The sequence below is a fragment of the Mus caroli genome, unplaced genomic scaffold, assembly GCF_978045245.1.
Source record: "Mus caroli unplaced genomic scaffold, Mus_caroli_1 scaffold_11, whole genome shotgun sequence".
In the NCBI taxonomy this organism is placed as follows: domain Eukaryota; kingdom Metazoa; phylum Chordata; class Mammalia; order Rodentia; family Muridae; genus Mus; species Mus caroli.
The window spans coordinates 83,070,659-83,090,304 of NW_028227266.1; positions in this window are offsets into that span (position 1 = coordinate 83,070,659).

The window sequence follows — 19,646 nt, forward strand, 5'->3', positions numbered from 1 at the left end:
TTTCTCTCAGATGGCACTGAGCAAATATTTTAGATTTGTGTGAAATCGGGTTGTGAGTTTGAATCCTTTGCCTTTATAGTATTATTCTAGATAATATATAATGTTAGAGGAGAAGTTTGCCCCTTTCCAGAAGGAGTCTATAAGCCAGGATAGACCATTAGCACGTGGGTAGAAGTTCAGAGAAACCCTCTATATGTTGTATAAGGTTGAATGTGGTCCAATGTGTTCATGTGGAGATTATATGATAAATTAGCCCAAAGAAATCCTGCTGGTCAGATTAGAGGGCATTTGTTCACTTCTTGAACACATTTAACGATCTGTGGGGCCTTACCCAGTGGGAAGAAGAGGATAGAGACTGTGTATATGCAGGTTCCTTTCTTTCTCGTTTTCTCCCATTTTGCTAAGGTAAAATTCATGAGCAATAACATTTCCCATTTTAACAATTTTAAGAACGCATGTCTTAGTTTTGAGAATAATGTTGTGCAAGTATTACCACTCATTCTAGAACATCCATCCACCTCTCAAAGAAACTCTATACTCATTTCTCTCATTTCTTCATCATGACAAACAAACCTTCTGTTCCTTATGTGTCTACTTTGGACATTTCATCTAAGTAGATACATTTAATTTATGGCTTATGCTTTTGGTTTCTTTTAGCTAAGAAACCAGTTTCAGGATTTGTTCGTGTTGCAGGATGTACTAGTATTTATTATTTTATTTCAAATAATATTTCATATCAACCTCATGCTTTGTTCATCGATTTGCCAATTGTTAGATATTTTTGAAGTTCCCATTTTAACTATGATTAATGTTGTTACAAATATTTGTGTGTAATTTATAGAGTTAAAATATCTTTTTAGTTCTCTTGTGAATATTCCCTGAAGGTTAGTTGCTGTGTTATATGCTGACTCATTTTAACTTAAACATGTTTATTTATTTATTATAATTATATGTATTATAATTTTATGCATATGTATTCATTGGCACTGGTTCCACAACTCTAAATTTTGATTGGTGTGGTTTTTCTGTTGTGGTCTCTGTCTGTTGCAAAGAGAAGTTTCCATGATGATGGGTGAAGACTATACTTACTGTGGGTATAACAACAAATGTTTATATATTGTTCTTAGGCATTATGTTGGCTTTTGTACATTAAGGATTGTAGCTTCTCTTCCAGAGATCATGATTTCACTAGGACTGAGCAGTTAGCTAGGTTTCTAGTACAAAGCATGGCCTCCTTCTTGTTGGCCATATCTTAAGTCTGATTAGAGAGTTTTTGGTTACTGTTAAGATATGTGTGCCACCAGGGGAAAAATTCCTAAAGAGAACAGCAATGCCTTGTACTGTAAGATCAAGAATTGACAAATAGGACCTCATAAAATTGCAAAGCTTCTGTAAGGCAAAAGACACTGTCAATAAGACAAAAAGGCCACCAACAGATTGGGAAAGGATTTTACCAATCCTAAATCTGATAGGGGACTAATATCCAATATATACAAAGAGCTCAAGAAGCTGGACTCCAGAAATTCAAATAACCCCATTTAAAAATGGGGTTCAGAGCTAAACAAAGACTTCTCAACTGAGGAATACCGAATGGCTGAGAAGCACTTGAAAAAAATGTTCAGCATCCTTAATCATCAGGGAAAAGCAAATCAAAACAACCCTGAGATTCCACCTCACACCAGTCAGAATGGCTAAGATCAAAAATTCAGGTGACAGCAGATGCTGGCGAGGATGTGGAGAAAGAGAAACACTCCTCCACTGCTGGTGGGATTGCAAACTTCTACAACCACTCTGGAAGTCAGTCTGGAGGTTCCTCAGAAAATTGGACATAATACTACTAGAAGATGCAGCAATACCTCTCCTGGGCATATATCCAGAAGAAGTTCCAACTGGTAATAAGAACACATGCTCCACTATGTTCATAGCAGTCTTATTTATAATAGAAGCTGGAAAAAACCCAGATTTCCCTCAACAGAAGAATGGATACAGAAAATGTGGTACATTTACACAATGGAGTACTACCCAGCTATTAAAAACAATGGATTTATGAAATTCTTAGACAAATGCATGTATTTGGAGGATATCATCCTTAGTGAGGTAACCCAATCACAAAAGAAGTCATTAGATATGCACTCACTGATAAGTGGATATTAGCCCAGAAACATAGAACACCCAAGATACAATTTGCAAAACACAAGAAAATCAAGAAGAGGGAAAACCAATGGGTGGATACTTCATTCCTCCTTAGAATAGGGAAGAGAAAGAAGTTACAGAGACAAAGTTTGGAGCTAAGATGAAAGGATGGACCATCCAAAGACTACCCCACCCGGGGATCCATCCCATAATCAGCCACCAAACCCAGACACTATTTGCATATGCCAGAAAGATTTTGATGAAGGGACCCTGTTATAGCTGTCTCGTATGATGCTATGCCAGTGCCTGGCAAATACAGAAATGGATGCTCACAGTCATCTATAAGATTGAACACAAGGCCCCCATTGGAGAAGCTAGAGAAAGCACCCAAGGAGCTGAAGGGGTCTGCAACCCTATAGGTGGAACAATAATATGAACTAACCAGTACCCCCAGAGTTTGTATCTCTAGCTGCATATGTAGCAGAAGATGGCCTAGTTGGCCATCACTGGGAAGAGAGGCCCCTTGGTATTGCAAACTTTATATGTCCCAGTACAGGGGAATGCCAGGGCCAAGAATGGGGAGAGGGTGGGTAGGGGAGCAGGGTGGGGGAAGGGTATAGGGAACTTTGGGGATAGCATTTGAAATGTATATGAAGAAAATATCTAATAAAAATAAATTAAAAAAAATTAAAAAGAAAAAGATATGTGTGCCACTAGTACACTGTAAGGTTATTTTATCATGCTGGCTGTTGATGTGGTTCACAGGCATCATAGCTGGCTAGGACTCCCTCCCTTGGAAACATATGTGGTGCATTCTGGCACCATGAAAGCTAAAGGAATAATTTTTGAGAGTTGATTCCTCCTTTCACATTTATGTGGACTTTAAAGGTTATTTCACGTCACTAGCTTGTGTAAGTGCCTTCAATGGCTGATCCACGTGTCTTAACTTTTTGATTAGCATCCCTATTAGTACCCTTTTTCATTATCACAAAAAATACCAGACAAGATCAACTTTAGAGAGGAGGGGATTATTATAACTCATAGTTGAGAAGAATACAGTCATCATGAGTTTGGAAGGCATGGTGATAGAGTAGCTTAGTCCGGAGTACCAACTAGAAGACAGTAAGATGAGGATGGGGATGCTCTTCTGCCTTTATCTCTCTCTCTCTTTCATTTTACTCTTCTTTATTCAGTCTAGTTTCCTATGTAACATGGCATCAATTTAAAGATAGGGAATGTGTAGGAGTTAAGGGAGGGGACATGGGAGAAGCTGGAGGGAGGAAAGAGGAAGGGAGAAGTAATGTAATTATATTTTAATTAAAATATACTAAAACAATAATGTTCAAAATATACTTATATGCCTTTAAAATGAATGATAAAGTAAGCATGCATGTTTTTATTACTATTTTAGACAGTTGAACAAAAGAGATAAAATAAATTTTATTTATGAATAATGACAATAGAATGCAATTGTTGATTTAAAAAATCAAGCCAATAATTAGTGTTTGTCCATGGTCTCTGCTTAAGTTCCTGCCTTGGCTTTGCCCAGTTATAAATTGTGATCTGAAAGTGGAAGCAAAATAAACCCTTTCCTCCACTAGGGATATTTTTCTTTAGTTGATAAAATATGCTTTCATACAATGTATTTTGAACAGTTCGTTCCCATTTCCTAATTCCTCCTCTCCATCACCCTACCTACTCAGCTCCAGTCCCTTTATTTCTCTCTCTTAAAAAAAACCAAAACCAAAGAACTAGACACTCACACTCACATATTAAACAAATATGCACAGGCCACAATCCCTATAACCACAAAGGTTAGATAGCTAGTAGAGGATAGCTAGGAAGGAGAGGATTCCCCAGGGAATGGGAAGGAGAATATAATGTTATAGAGAGACAGTGGATGGGGTGAGAGGACTTGAGTGTGAAGATTAAGTGAGGTGGTGGAGTTGGAAGAAATGGGTGAGGAAAGGAAATGTGGGGAAGAAAAACTAAAACCATTTGAGGGTCCTTAAGGAAACCTAGGAATGAAAAATCACACACACACACACAGAGACACACAGACAGACACACACACACATATACATATGTATCTAAATGGATTCATAAATAATGGGGAATATAATGCCTCAACTTACCAATTAGCCAAGTGACTCTATTTCAGCAATAGCAATGTAGGACAAGTTATGTATGTATGTATATGTATGTATATATGTGTATGTATGTATGTATGTTTATTATTATTACTACTACTGTTATTATTTCTTTTTTATTATTTATTATTATTACTATTACTGTTTTATTATTATTATTATTATTATCTTGCATTTTGGAGTTCTGTGAGTGGAATCCAGGGCCCATGCATGATTGGCAAGTGCTCTGACACTGTCACACCCAGCCCTTAAAGAGTTAGCTTGATCATGAATCAAGAAGGTTTCTGTAGGGAAACTCAAAGAGCATAGCCATCTGAGGTCTAAGCAGACATCTGTTGTGTTTCAGCATGGCTGGCCTCAGTGTTGATCTTCTGTTTCACAGGCCTTGTGGAGTTAACCGACTCTGGAGATGCTTGCTGATTGTTAACACACTCTGCTGCCACCTGCGCTTGCAGAAGCATTTATAGGCCTTGCTTCACCCTCTCAAATGGATTGTGCACTTGCCAGATCTAATGGAATAGCTGTTCTCACCCTTTAACCACCTGACCCCATCTGAGAGGTGATAAGTGCTACTCTGAGAATTTAAAGTGATATTTTCCCCTATTTTTGCCTTTACTCATAACTGCCATATTAGATGGAGTATAAACACCTTTGATCTTTTCTTACTCTGGTGCATGTACCATTCAATTATTTAGGGACCACTGCTTCTCCTGGCTGTCTTGTTCACTGGCTTTTGCTGTGCGAGTTGTGGGGTCAGTATAATCAGTTCTAAGAGGAGGCAGGCTTGTTCTTAAGAAGAAAAAAACAGATGTGAAAATGTTGACTTGATGAAACTACATTTAGACATTGGTAATAAACTATTCTGCCTTATCCCACTGATATTAGAATTTTATTTCTTGATATTGTTTCTGTTCCCTGCTCCCCTATTTAGGAAATGAGCAACTTTGATAATGATAAAAATGGCTTTGATTATTGGATTCACTAGTCTTTCCTTCCTTCCTTCCTCCCTCCCTCCTTCCCTCTTATTTTCTTCCTCTCCTCCATCCTTCCATTTCTTCCTCTGTTCCTCTTTCATTGTTTTTTATTTCTTTTACATAGAAAATGATTACATGATCCCTTGTAATCAACTTTCTGAGTGCTAGATTACAGATATGAGCCACTATGCCTAAGTTGATTCAGTAGTTTTTTGTTTATTGGCTTTAGATAAAATTATGACTAACCTAAATAAATTATAACTGAATAGTTTATAGAGTCTCCTCCAAGGAAGATAATGTAAAATAATTTGACCATATTTAATAGCTGTGGGAGGAGTTGCTGAGAGGAAGGGATTGGCACACGAAATTTTATATTCCCAGGGATTATGACTCCTGTTAGGCTTCTGTACACTTGCTTTTTTCTTTTCTGATCCCATGTGCAAATTTCAAAGCAGATGGTGTCTGAGCCGTACTTGATCTGAAAGTTGCATCTTGGCAGATGTTGTGAGGCACCATTAACAAAAAATGCTTCTGTGATAAGGAAGTGGAAATATACGTGTATACTATATGAATCTATTTATATAAATATTATTAATTTGAGGTGAAGAAATATCTTAGGCCAACGAAATATTACTGTCACACAGAGAGAGTAAATGAGAGGATGGTGGGATGCAGTCCACTTTTTGAGCCAAGTTAACAAGAGCAAGAATGGCTTTGTGGCTGAATGACTAGGCAGGCATTTGTTCAAACCCGTCACTAGATTTATTAACATTGAAAATGGACCTGTTAGGGTATATTTGTTTGTGTGTGTGTATATGAATGTATGTATATGTGTGTGTGGTGTGTATGTTAACATGTGTGTGTATGTATGTATGTATGAATATGTGTGTGGTGTGTATGTTAACATGTGTGTGTATGGCATGTGTGATGTTTAAAATATGCCGCTTATTTTTCTATTCTTTAAATTTTGTCCTTATACACATTTAAAAATCATCTCTAGGCTAGAGTTTCTTTCTTTTTTTTTTTTTCTTATAAAAACCAATATGTAATTGGCACTGGCTTACAGGTTTAGACATTCAGTCCATTATCATCAAGGTGGGAGCAGGGCAGCATCCAGCAGGCATGTTGCTGGCAGAGTTGAGAGTTCTACATCTTCATTTGAAGGCTTCTAGTGAAAGACTGACTTCCAGGCAACTAGGGTGAGTGTCTTAAACCTACACCCACAGTGACAAACCTACTCCAACCAGGTCACACCTATTCCAACAAGGCCACACCTCCAAATGGTGCCACTCCCTGGTCCAAGAATATATAAACCATGACATTCCACTCCCTGGCCCCTATAGACTTGTTCAAACACATGAGTCTATGGGGCAGGGGGAGGCATACTTAAAGATAGATAATGCAAGATGCATTTAGTCCAACTTTCAAAGTCCATAGCAGTCTCAACAATATTAAAAGTCCAAAGTTAAAGGTCTCTTCTGAGATTCATCCAATCACTTAACTGTAATCCCCAAAGATAGACAGGAAACCAGCTGGGCAAACTCCAAACTCTACATCTCCATGGCTGGTGTCAAAGTGGTCTTCAGTTCTCCACTCCTTTTTCATCTTTGTTGACTGCAAAAAACTGCTTTCTCCTGGGGTGGTTCCACTCCCTGTTAGCAGTTTTTCTCAGCATATATTCCATGGCTCTGGCATCATTAACATCTTTGAGTTTCCAAGACAATTTCAATGTTACAGCTTCTTGTTTCAGTGTCTGGGATTCCACTTGATCTTTTGGCCTCCTCCTAAGGGCTATCATCACTTCTCCATTTGTAGCACTCTAAGCTCAGGTTGATCCATTCCAACTAGGCTTCACCAATAGCCTCTCTTAGGCTCTCTTCATGTGGTCAAGCCTCAAATGTTTTGCATGACAACTTCAGTCTTAGGCCATCAACTACAGCTGAAGCTACACCTTCTCCAATGGCCTTTCATGACCTCTCACAGTGTGAAGCCTCAGCTGTTCTTCATGAGACCTTCATGCCTTCAAAACAAGTATCACCTGGGTGACACTTACACATTACCAAATCCAGCTGCAGCATAAGGTACAACCTTGCCTATCTCTGGAGCACAGCTTCTTTGTGCTCCCAGAAGATGTCACCTCAGTGATGCTGGTCTCTTCTTAATCACTGCTAATTTCTTAGCTCCAGCTAACCAGCTTCAATTTTACCAGTAGTTCTTTTAATTCTTAACTCTAGAGCCAGAGCCACATGGCTGAAGCGGCTGAGTTCTGCTGCTTGCAGGAACTAGAGCATGACCCCCTTGTACTATTACATTATCACTGGCTTTGTTTTCCAAATCCTGCACTGCCTAAGCTTGGCTATCCTGTATCTTGCTCTGCAGATTGACCTTGAAAGCAGAGATCAGCATGCCTGTCTCCTGGGATTAAAGGTGTGTACCATCATGCTTGGATCTAAATTTAGCTGGGTAGAGTCTTGCCCCAAGGTCCCGTGTCCTTAATCTGTTATCTCCTAGAACACAGGATTTTGCTCCATTTCACTTCCTGGTACCCCTTTAATACTCGAATCATATATTTTATATTTTTCCTTTCTAAGCTTGCTATGCTTGTTCAAACTTCTCTTCACAAGACTTAACCAGAGAACAAAGTCTCTGCTGCATTTTTTGAAACTTCCTTTGTCAATGCAATAATCTGAGTCTCTTCACCTTAGCCTCAGGCAGACTTTTCAGACATGGGCAAAAAGTAGCCATATTCTTCACCAAAATACCACAAAAACAGTCTTTATACCATATTCTGAAATTCTTCTCCTTTCAAATCTCTTGGGCCAGGTTAACATAGTTCAAATTATTCCCAGCAACAAAGTCTTCCATATTCCTACTAGGATAACCTATTAAGCCCCATTTAAAGAATTCTACTGTTTTCTGAATCCAAAGTCCCAAAGTCCATATTCTTTCAAATAAAAGCATGGTCAGGCCTATCACAGCAATACCCCAGTCCCTGGTACCAAGTTCTGTATTAGTTAGGGTTTTACTGCTGTGAACAGACACCATGACCAAGGCAAGTTTTATAAAAAACAACATTTAATTGGGGCTGGCTTACAGGTTTAGACAGTTAGTCCATTATCATCAAGGTGGGAGCAGGGCAGCATCCAGCAGGCATGTTGCAGGCAGAGCTGAGAGTTCTTCATCTTCATCTGAAGGCTGCTAGTGAAAGTCTGACCTAGGCTAGAGTTTCTTTATAAGGTTATGAAGAGTTCTCAAAAATGGAACCTTAATAAAAATGAAAAAGAATGAAACAAACTTGCTAATATAAATAATAGTCAAAAAGATAGTCTTTTAGTAAAATTTAAAAATGTGCTATAATATTAAACACTAACCTGAACAGATTTACAAGGTGGCAACTTTGCCTTTTTTGAAGGGATGCTGCTGACCTCCATGTCTGTCCAAGTTGAGCCAGGGAGACAGTCCTCAGCCAGAGGATTCGCTGAAGTTTCAGAACAGCCATACAGTGTAGTAGTAAATGTATGTAGTTTGGGATCAGGCAGGTGTTGGTGTAAAGTCTGGCTGAGCCACTTCCTATTTGTGTAAACACAGACCTATGGTTTTCCAAAATCCCCATTTCTTGTTCTGTAAGACAATGTATGTAAAGAACATCCAGCTTTAAGGATTGGATGCTATGATGACATCTATGGCTTTTCTTTCCTTTTATGTTTAAATATAATAATTAATTCTCCTTAGGCTTCACTTTTCCATTTTCCTTTCTTGACATGCCTTTTCCCCCCAGTCACATACCACTTGAGAAAGGCTTTAGGTGAAAAAAATTTACCTATTCTAGAAGCACATGAATAAGAAAGACATAAAGTGACTGTCACATGCATTCTTGTTCCAAAACAGTGAAACGTTGGACTATTCCAGACCAAAGGGAATCTTTCTTTAAGAACAGGATAGCTGAACTCTTTTGGTAACCCCATTTAAGAGAATATTCATCTACATTCTTGATTTCATATTAATTTATTTAATCCATTCAAAAGAAAATTTTGTACTCTTATAGCAATTCTTGCTTAAGGTGTAAATTCTTTCCAGTCATTTCAAGTCTGGATGATCTGTTAATTCTTGTTATTGGGCCTGGCTCTAGTGAGAATGTAGAAGTTTACAGAAATTCACTGTTCTTTTTTTTTTTTTATTACATATTTTCCTCAATTACATTTCCAATGCTATCCCAAAAGTCCCCCATACCGCCCCCCACTTCCCTACCCACCCATTCCCATTCTTTTGGCCCTGGCATTCCCCTATATTGGGGCATATAAAGTTTGCAAGTCCAATGGGCCTCTCTTTCCAGTGATGGCCGACTAGGCCATCTTTCGATACATATGCAGCTAGAGACAAGAGCTCCGGGGTACTGGTTAATTCATCATGTTGTTCCAACTATAGGGTTGCAGATCCCTTTAGCTCCTTGGGTACTTTCTCTAGCTTCTCCATTGGGAGCCCTGTGATACATCCAATAGCTGACTGTGAGCATCCACTCCTGTGTTTGCTAGGCCCCTGCATAGTCTCACAAGAGACAGCTATCTTTGGGTCCTTTCAGCAAAATCTTGCTAGTGTATGCAATGGTGTCAGCGTTTAGAAGCTGATTATGGGATGGATCCATGGATATGGCAGTCTCAAGATGGTCCATCCTTTCATCACAGCTCCAAACTTTGTCTCTGTAACTCCTTCCATGGGTGTTTTGTTCCCAATTCTAAGAAGGGGCACAGTGTCCACATTTTGGTCTTCATTCTTCTTGAGTTTCATGCGTTTAGCAAATTGTATCTTATATCTTGGGTATCCTAAGTTTTGGGCTAATATCCACTTATCAGTGAATACATATTGTGTGAGTTCTTTTGTGATTGTGTTACCTCACTCAAGATGATGCCCTCCAGGTCCATCCATTTGGCTAGGAATTTCATAAATTCATTCTTTTTAATAGCTGAGTAGTACTCCATTGTGTAAATGTACCATAATTTCTGTATCCATTCCTCTGTTGAGGGACATCTGGGTTCTTTCCAGCTTCTGGCTATTATAAATAGGGCTGCTATGAACATAGTGGAGCATGTGTCCTTCTTACCGGTTGGGACATCTTCTGGATATGTGCCCAGGAGAGGTATTGCTGGATCCTCCGGTAGTACTATGTCCAATTTTCTGAGGAACCGCCAGACTGATTTCCAGAGTGGTTGTACAAGCTTGCAATCCCACCAACAATGGAGGAGTGTTCCTCTTTCTCCACATCCCCGCCAGCATCTGCTGTCACCTGAATTTTTGATCTTAGCCATTCTGACTGGTGTGAGGTGGAATCTCAGGGTTGTTTTGATTTGCATTTCCCTGATGATTAAGGATGTTGAACATTTTTTCAGGTGCTTCTCTGCCATTTGGTATTCTTCAGGTGAGAATTCTTTGTTCAATCTGATCCCCATTTTTAATGGGGTTATTTGACTTTCTGGAGTCCACCTTCTTGAGTTCTTTATATATATTGGATATTAGTCCCTTATCTGATTTAGGATAGGTAAAGATCCTTTCCCAATCTTTTGGTGGTTTTTTTGTCTTATTGATGGTGTCTTTTGCCTTGCAGAAGCTTTGCAGTTTCATGAGGTCCCACTTGTCAATTCTCGATCTTACAGCACAAGCCATTGCTGTTCTATTCAAGAATTTTTCCCCTGTGCCCATATCTTCAAGGCTTTTCCCCACTTTCTCCTCTATAAGTTTCAGTGTCTCTGGTTTTATGTGAAGTTCCTTGATCCACTTAGACTTGACCTTAGTACAAGGAGATAGGAATGGATCGATTCGCATTCTTCAACATGATAACAACCAGTTATGCCAGCACCATTTGTTGAAAATGCTGTCTTTCTTCCACTGGATGGTTTTAGCTCCCTTGTCAAAGATCAAGTGACCGTAGGTGTGTGGGTTCATTTCTGGGTCTTCAATTCTATTCCATTGTTCTATTTGTCTGTCACTATACCAGTACCATGCAGTTTTTATCACAATTGCTCTGTAGTAAAGCTTTAGGACTGGCATGGTGATTCCACCAGAGGTTCTTTTATCCTTGAGAAGAGTTTTTGCTATCCTAGGTTTTTTGTTATTCCAGATGAATTTGCAGATTGCACTTTCTAATTCGTTGAAGAATTGAGTTGGAATTTTGATGGGGATTGCATTGAATCTGTAGATTGCTTTTGGCAAGATAGCCATTTTTAAAATGTTGATCCTGCCAATCCATGAGCATGGAAGATCTTTCCATCTTCTGAGATCTTCTAGAATTTCTTTCTTCAGAGACTTGAAGTTCTTATTATACAGATCTTTCACTTCCTTAGTTAGAGTCACGCCAAGATATTTTATATTATTTGTGACTATTGAGAAGGGTGTTGTTTCCCTAATTTTTTTCTCAGCCTGTTTATTCTTTGTGTAGAGAAAGGCCATTGATTTGTTTGAGTTAATTTTATATCCAGCTACTTCACCGAAGCTGTTTATCAGGTTTAGGAGTTCTCTGGTGGAATTTTTAGGGTCACTTATATATACTATCATATCATCTGCAAAAAGTGATATTTTGACTTCATCTTTTCCAATTTGTATCCCTTTGATCTCCTTTTGTTGTCGAATTGCTCTGGCTAGGACTTCAAGTACTATGTTGAATAGATATGGAGAAAGTGGACAGCCTTGTCTAGTCCCTGATTTTAGAGGGATTGCTTCAAGCTTCTCACCATTTACTTTGATGTTGGCTACTGGTTTGCTGTAGATTGCTTTTATCATGTTTAGGTATGGGCCTTGAATTCCTGATCTTTCCAAGACTTTTATCATGAATGGGTGTTGGATTTTGTCAAATGCTTTTTCTGCATCCAACGAGATGACCATGTGGTTTTTGTTTTGAGTTTGTTTATATACTGGATTACGTTGATGGATTTCCGTATATTGAACCATCCCTGCATCCCTGGGATGAAACCTACTTGGACAGGATGGATGATTGTTTTGATGTGTTCTTGGATTCGGTTAGCAAGAACTTTATTGAGGATTTTTGCATCAATATTCATAAGGGATATTGGTCTGAAGTTTTCTATCTTTGTTGGGTCTTTTTGTGGTTTAGGTATCAGAGTAATTGTGGCTTCATAGAATGAGTTGGGTAGAGTACCTTCTGTTTCTATTTTGTGGAATAGTTTGTGAAGAACTGGGATTAGATCTTCTTTGAAGGTCTGATAGAACTCTGCACTAAACCCATCTGGTCCTGGGCTTTTTTTGGTTGGGAGACTATTAATGACTGCTTCTATTTCTTTGGGGGATATAGGGCTGTTTAGATCATTAACCTGATATTGGTTCAACTTTGGTACCTGGTATCTGTCTAGGAACTTCTCCATTTCATCCAGGTTCTCCAGTTTTGTTGAGTATAGCCTTTGGTAGAAGGATCTGATGGTGTTTTGGATGTCTTCAGGATCTGTTGTTATGTCTCCTTTTTCATTTCTGATTTTGTTAATTAGAATTCTTTCCCTGTGCCCTCTAGTGAGTCTGGCTAAGGGTTTATCTATCTTGTTGATTTTCTCAAAGAACCAGCTCCTTGATTGGTTGATTCTTTGAATAGTTCTTTTTGTTTCCACTTGATTGATTTCGCCCCTGAGTTTGATTATTTCCTGCTGTCTACTCCTCTTGGGTGAATTTGCTTCCTTTTGTTCTAGTGCTTTTAGGTGTGTTGTCAAGCTGCTAATGTGTGCTCTTTCTAGTTTCTTTTTGGAGGCACTCAGAGCTATGAGTTTTCCTCTTAGAAATGCTTTCATTGCGTCCCATAAGTTTGGGTATATTGTGGCTTCATTTTCATTGAACTCTAAAAAGTCCTTGATTTCTTTCTTTATTCCTTCCTTGACCAAGGTATCATTGAGAAGAGTGTTGTTCAGTTTCCACTTGAAGGTTGGCTTTCTATTATTTATTTTGTTATTGAAGATCAGCCTTAGTCCATGGTGATCTGATAGGATGCATGGGACAATTTCAATATTTTTGTATCTGTTGAGTCCTGTTTTGTGCCCAATTACGTGTTCAATTTTGGAGAAGGTACCATGAGGTGCTGAGAAGAAGGTGTATCCTTTTGTTTTAGGGTAAAATGTTCTGTAGATATCTGCCAGATCCATTTGATCCATAACTTCTGTTAGTTTCACTGTGTCCCTGTTTAGTTTCTGTTTCCATGATCTGTCCATTGGTGAAAGTGGCGTGTTGAAGTCTCCCACTATTATTGTATGAGGTGCAATGTGTGCTTTGAGATTTACTAAAGTTTCTTTAATGAATGAGGCTGCCTTTTTATTTGGAGCATAGATATTCAGGATTGATAGTTCCTCTTGGAGGATTTTACCTTTGATGAGTATGAAGTGCCCCTCCCTGTCTTTTTTGATGACTTTGGGTTGGAAGTCAATCTTATCAGATATTAGAATGGCTACTCCAGCTTGTTTCTTCATACCATTTGCTTGGAAAATTGTTTTCCAGCCTTTCATTCTGAGGTAGTGTCTATCTTTTTCTCTGAGATGAGTTTCCTGCAAGCAGCAAAATGTTGGGTCTTGTTTGTGTAGCCAGTTTGTTAGTCTATGTCTTTTTATAGGGGAGTTGAGTCCATTGATATTAAGAGATATTAAGGAAAAGTAATTGTTGTTTCCTGTTATTTTTGTTGTTAAAGTTGGCATTCTGTTCTTGTGGCTGTCTTCTTTTAGGTTTGTTGAGGGATTACCTTCTTGTTGTTTCTAAGGCGTGGTTCCCGTCCTTGTATTGGTTTTTTTCTGTTATTATCCTTTGAAGGGCTGGATTCGTGGAGAGATAATGTGTGAATTTGATTTTGTCGTGGAATACTTTGGTTTCTCCATCTATGTTAATTGAGAGTTTGGCTGGGTATAGTAGCCTGGGCTGGAATTTGTGATCTTTTAGTGTCTGTATAACATCTGTCCAGGATCTTCTGGGTTTCATAGTCTCTGGTGAAAAATCTGGTGTAATTCTGATAGGCTTGCCTTTATATGTTACTTGGCCTTTTTCTCTTACTGCTTTTAGTATTCTATCTTTATTTAGAGCATTTGTTGTTCTGATTATTATGTGTCGGGAGGTATTTCTTTTCTGGTCCAGCCTATTTGGGGTTCTGTAGGCTTCTTGTATGTTCATGGGCATCTCTTTCTTTAGATTTGGGAAGTTTTCTTCTATAATTTTGTTGAAGATGTTTGCTGGTCCTTTGAGTTGAAAATCTTCATTCTCATCCACTCCTATTATCCGTAGGTTTGGTCTTCTCATTGTGTCCTGTATTTCTTGCATGTTTTGAGTTAGGATCTTTTTGCATTTTACATTTTCCTTGATTGTTGTGCTGATGTTCTCTATGGTATCTTCTGCACCTGAGATTCTCTCTTCCATCTCTTGTATTCTGTTGCTGATGCTTGCATCTATGGTTCCAGATTTCTTTCCTAGGGTTTCTATCTCCAGTGTTGCCTCATTTTGGGTTTTCTTTATTGTGTCTACTTCCCTTTTTAGGTCTAGTATGGTTTTGTTCATTTCCATCATCTGATTGGATGTGTTTTCCTCTTTCTCTTTAAGGACTTCTACCAGTTTGGTTGTGTTTTCCTGTTTTTCTTTAATGACTTGTAACTCTTTAGCCATGTTCTCCTGTAGTTCTTTAAAGTCCTTCTTGATGTCCTCTACCATCATCATGAGATATGCTTTTAAATCCAGGTCTAGCTTTTCAGGTGTGTTGGGGTGCCCTGGACTGGGGGAAGTGGGAGTGCTGGGTCCTGATGATGGTGAGTGGTCTTGGTTTCTGTTAGTAGGATTCTTACGTTTACCTCTCGCCATCTGGTAATCTCTGGAGTTGTTATAGTTGTCTCTGTTCAAAGGTTGTTCTTCTGGTGATTCTGAGTATCGTCTGTCAGCAGACCTGGGAGACAGGCTCTCTCCTCTGAGTTTCAGTGGTTAGAGCACTCCCTGCTGACAAGCTTTCCTCTTAAAGGGAAGGTGTACAGATATCTGGCGTTTGGACCTCCTCCTGGCCGAAGAAGAAGGCGGAAAACAGGACCTTTCCCAGATGCTGTGTTGCTTTGGCAGGTCACAGAAGCTGTAGGCTTCTGTGGTGCACACTCTCAGCTGTGCAGACTAACTTCCTAAGTTCAGTGGAGTCCTGGATCCAAGATGTGCTCCCTGCTCCTGAGGCAGAGGGCTCCTGTGCAGGGCAGACCACTGTCTTCCAGCTGGGAGGGTGCCGGATGTCTGTGGCCCCAAAAGGGTGCTGCCTCAGCGGCTCTGTGGCTCCCGCCTGTCCCAGAAGCTGTCTGCTTCTGTGGTCCTCACTCTAACATGTACAGACTAAGTTCGGCGGAGTCCCGGAGCCAAGATCGAAATTCACTGTTCTTAAAACAAGGAGATAAGCCCAAGAGGTTTTGAAAAGCCCATGTTTTCTATCTTGAGGTCAAAAGGCTCCAAATCCAGTAGATGGCTGGGTAGGGTGTTACTATGGATTGGAATCTGGTGGTGATGCAAAGAGAGGCTCAGAGATACTGTTGGCTCATGCCTGTAGGGGACCTGGGGGGGCTAAGAAGGAAAAAAAATCACATCAGGAACTTTATCTCAAACCTCTGTAGAAGAGCACAACTGACACAGCCCCTTGGGCATATGAACACAGAAGTGAAGTAAAAAGTAGGTAAGATGGAAAAGCAGCCAGCAGTATACCCGGCTTTTAGTGCACTGAAGGGGTAAGCACATCCAAGAATCTCAACAGAGCAAACCAGAGCTGTTCCTGTGGAAAAATACTCCCGATTCTAATCTTGCTCTTCTTTCAAACACCTTGCCTCTCAATCAGCAAAATTGAGGCTCATAGAATGTTGATTCCATTGGAAAAAAGCATAGTCATAGGGACACTGGAACCAGTAGAAAGGCTCTAGATTAATGATTCTATATTTAGTTGATAATTTAGGGGGTAACTTTGTCAAACGGCATGAAAAATGAAGGATTTTAGCACAAAAGAAAACTTTTTTTTAATTTTTAATATTTTTATTACATATTTTCCTCAATTACATTTCCAATGCTATCCCAAAAGTCCCCCATAGCGCCCCCCAGTTCCCTACCCACCCATTCCCATTCTTTTGGCCCTGGAATTCCCCTATATTGGGGCATATAAAGTTTGCAAGTCCAATGGGCCTCTCTTTCCATTGATGGCCGACTAGGCCATCTTTCAATACATATGCAGCTAGAGACAAGAGCTCCGGGGTTCTGGTTAGTACATCATGTTGTTCCGACAATAGGGTTGCAGGTCCCTTTAGCTCCTTGGGTACTTTCTCTAGCTTCTCCATTGGGAGCCCTGTGATACATCCAATAGCTGACTGTGAACATCCACTCCTGTGTTTGCTAGGCCCCGGCATCGTCTCACAAGAGACAGCTATATTTGGGTCCTTTCAGCAAAATCTTGCTAGTGTATGCAATGGTGTCAGCGTTTAGAAGCTGATTATGGGATGGATCCCTGGATATGGCAGTCTCTAAATGGTCCATCCTTTCATCACAGCTACGAACTTTGTCTCTGTAACTCCTTCCCTGGGTGTTTTATTCCCAATTCTAAGAAGGGGCACAGTGTCCACACTTTGGTCTTCATTCTTCTTGAGTTTCATGCGTTTATCAAATTGTATCTTATATCTTGGGTATCCTAAGTTTTAGGCTAATATCCACTTATCAGTGAATACATATTGTGTGAGTTCTTTTGTGATTGTGTTACCTCACTCAATATGATGCCCTCCAGGTCCATCCATTTGGCTAGGAATTTCATAAATTCATTCTTTTTAATAGCTGAGTAGTACTCCATTGTGTAAATGTACCATAATTTCTGTATCCATTCCTCTGTTGAGGGACATCTGGGTTCTTTCCAGCTTCTGGCTATTATAAATAGGGCTGCTATGAACATAGTGGAGCATGTGTCCTTTTTACCGGTTGGGACATCTTCTGGATATATGCCCAGGAGAGGTATTGCTGGATCCTCCGGTAGTACTATGTCCAATTTTCTGAGGAACCGCCAGACTGATTTCCAGAGTGGTTGTACAAGCTTGCAATCCCACCAACAATGGAGGAGTGTTCCTCTTTCTCCACATCCCCGCCAGCATCTGCTGTCACCTGAATTTTTGATCTTAGCCATTCTGACTGGTGTGAGGTGGAATCTCAGGGTTGTTTTGATTTGCATTTCCCTGATGATTAAGGATGTTGAACATTTTTTCAGGTGCTTCTCTGCCATTCAGTATTCCTCAGGTGAGAATTCTTTGTTCAGTTCTGAGCCCCATTTTTTAATGGGGTTATTTGACTTTCTGGAGTCCACCTTCTTGAGTTCTTTATATATATTGGATATTAGTCCCTTATCTGATTTAGGATAGGTGAAGATCCTTTCCCAATCTGTTGGTGTTTTTTTTTTTTTTTTTTTGTTGTCTTATTGATGGTGTCTTTAGCCTTGCAGAAGCTTTGCAGTTTCATGAGGTCCCACTTATCAATTCTCAATCTTACAGCTCAAGCCATTACTGTTCTATTCAGGAATTTTTCCCCTGTGCCCATATCTTCAAGGCTTTTCCCCACTTTCTCCTCTATAAGTTTCAGTGTCTCTGGTTTTATGTGAAGTTCCTTGATCCACTTAGACTTGACCTTAGTACAAGGAGATAGGAATGGATTGATTCACATTCTTCTACATGTTAACAACCAGTTGTGCCAGCACCATTTGTTGAAAATGCTGTCTTTCTTCCACTGGATGTTTTTAGCTCCCTTGTCGAAGATCAAGTGACTGTAGGTGTGTGGGTTCATTTCTGGGTCTTCAATTCTATTCCATTGGTCTATTTGTCTGTCACTATACCAGTACCATGCAGTTTTTATCACTATTGCTCTGTAGTAGAGCTTTAGGTCCGGCATGGTGATTCCACCAGAGTTTCTTTTATCCTTGAGAAGAGTTTTTGCTATCCTAGGTTTTTTGTTATTCCAGATGAATTTGCAGATTGCACTTTCTAATTCATTGAAGAATTGATTTGGAATTTTGATGGGGATTGCATTGAATCTGTAGATTGCTTTTGGCAAGATAGCCATTTTTAAAATGTTGATCCTTCCAATCCATGAGCATAGGAGATCTTTCCATCTTCTGAGATCTTCTATAATTTCTTTCTTCAGAGACTTGAAGTTTTTATTATACAGATCTTTCACTTCCTTAGTTAGAGTCACGCCAAGATATTTTATATTATTTGTGACTATTGAGGTCACAAAACAGGCCTCAACAGATGCAAAAATATTGAAATTGTCCCATGCATCCTGTCAGATCACCATGGACTAAGGCTGATCTTCAATAACAAAATAAATAATAGAAAGCCAACCTTCACGTGGAAACTGAACAACACTCTTCTCAATGATACTTTGGTCAAGGAAGGAATAAAGAAAGAAATTAAGGACTTTTTAGAGTTCAATGAAAATGAAGCCACAACATACCCAAACTAATGGGACGCAATGAAAGCATTTCTAAGAGGAAAGCTCATAGCTCTGAGTGCCTCCAAAAGGAAACTAGAGAGAGCACACATCTGTAGCTTGACAACATACCTAAAAGAAAACTTCAGGAAACAATATAAAGTTTATAACAGAAAACTGTAATACTCCAAGCAGTTAAGCATTCAATGGGTTTTACAGCAGAGCAGACACAGGCAAAAAAGCAATAGTGAACTAAGAAAAAGAAAAGTCAGAATAAATCATTGAGACAAGGGGACACTGAAATTTGAGTTAAAGAAGTTTAACAACAGAACACTGGATCTGTGAGGCATTGTTTAGCATTGTGCTGCATATGAACAAAATAGAGTTCAAGAAAGAAGGGCCAATGGTGGGGGAGACGACATAGAAACATTTAGAAATGGTGCCGGTAACTTTCTAAATTAAAAGCATTACTTTTCAAACTCAGGATGTTATGGAAACCACAAATAAGTCTAAGGAATCTACAGATCCAGTTCTGTGACCCTGCTGAAGATGACAGATTAAGGGAAAATTTAGAAGCACTCAGGAAGAAAAAAAAAAAAGACATGAGACGCAGAGATATATAGCATTTGTACAGCAGTAAAACAAAAACAAAGCCCAAACCCCTTTAACCTAGAATTTTATACTTAGCAAAAAATGCTCTCCAAAACCAATGAACATTAATTTAAATTATTTGTCCTGTCTACAAGAAGTGCAGGGACAAAGATGGATCAGAGACTGAGGGTATGGCCAACCAATGACTGGCCCAACTTGAGACCCATCCCATGGGCAAGAACCAAGCTATAACACAGTTTATGATACTCTGTTACACTTGCAGATATATCGTAGCATAAATACCCTCTGAGAGGATCTACCCAGCATCTGACTGAAACTGATGCAGAGGCCCACAGCCAAACAT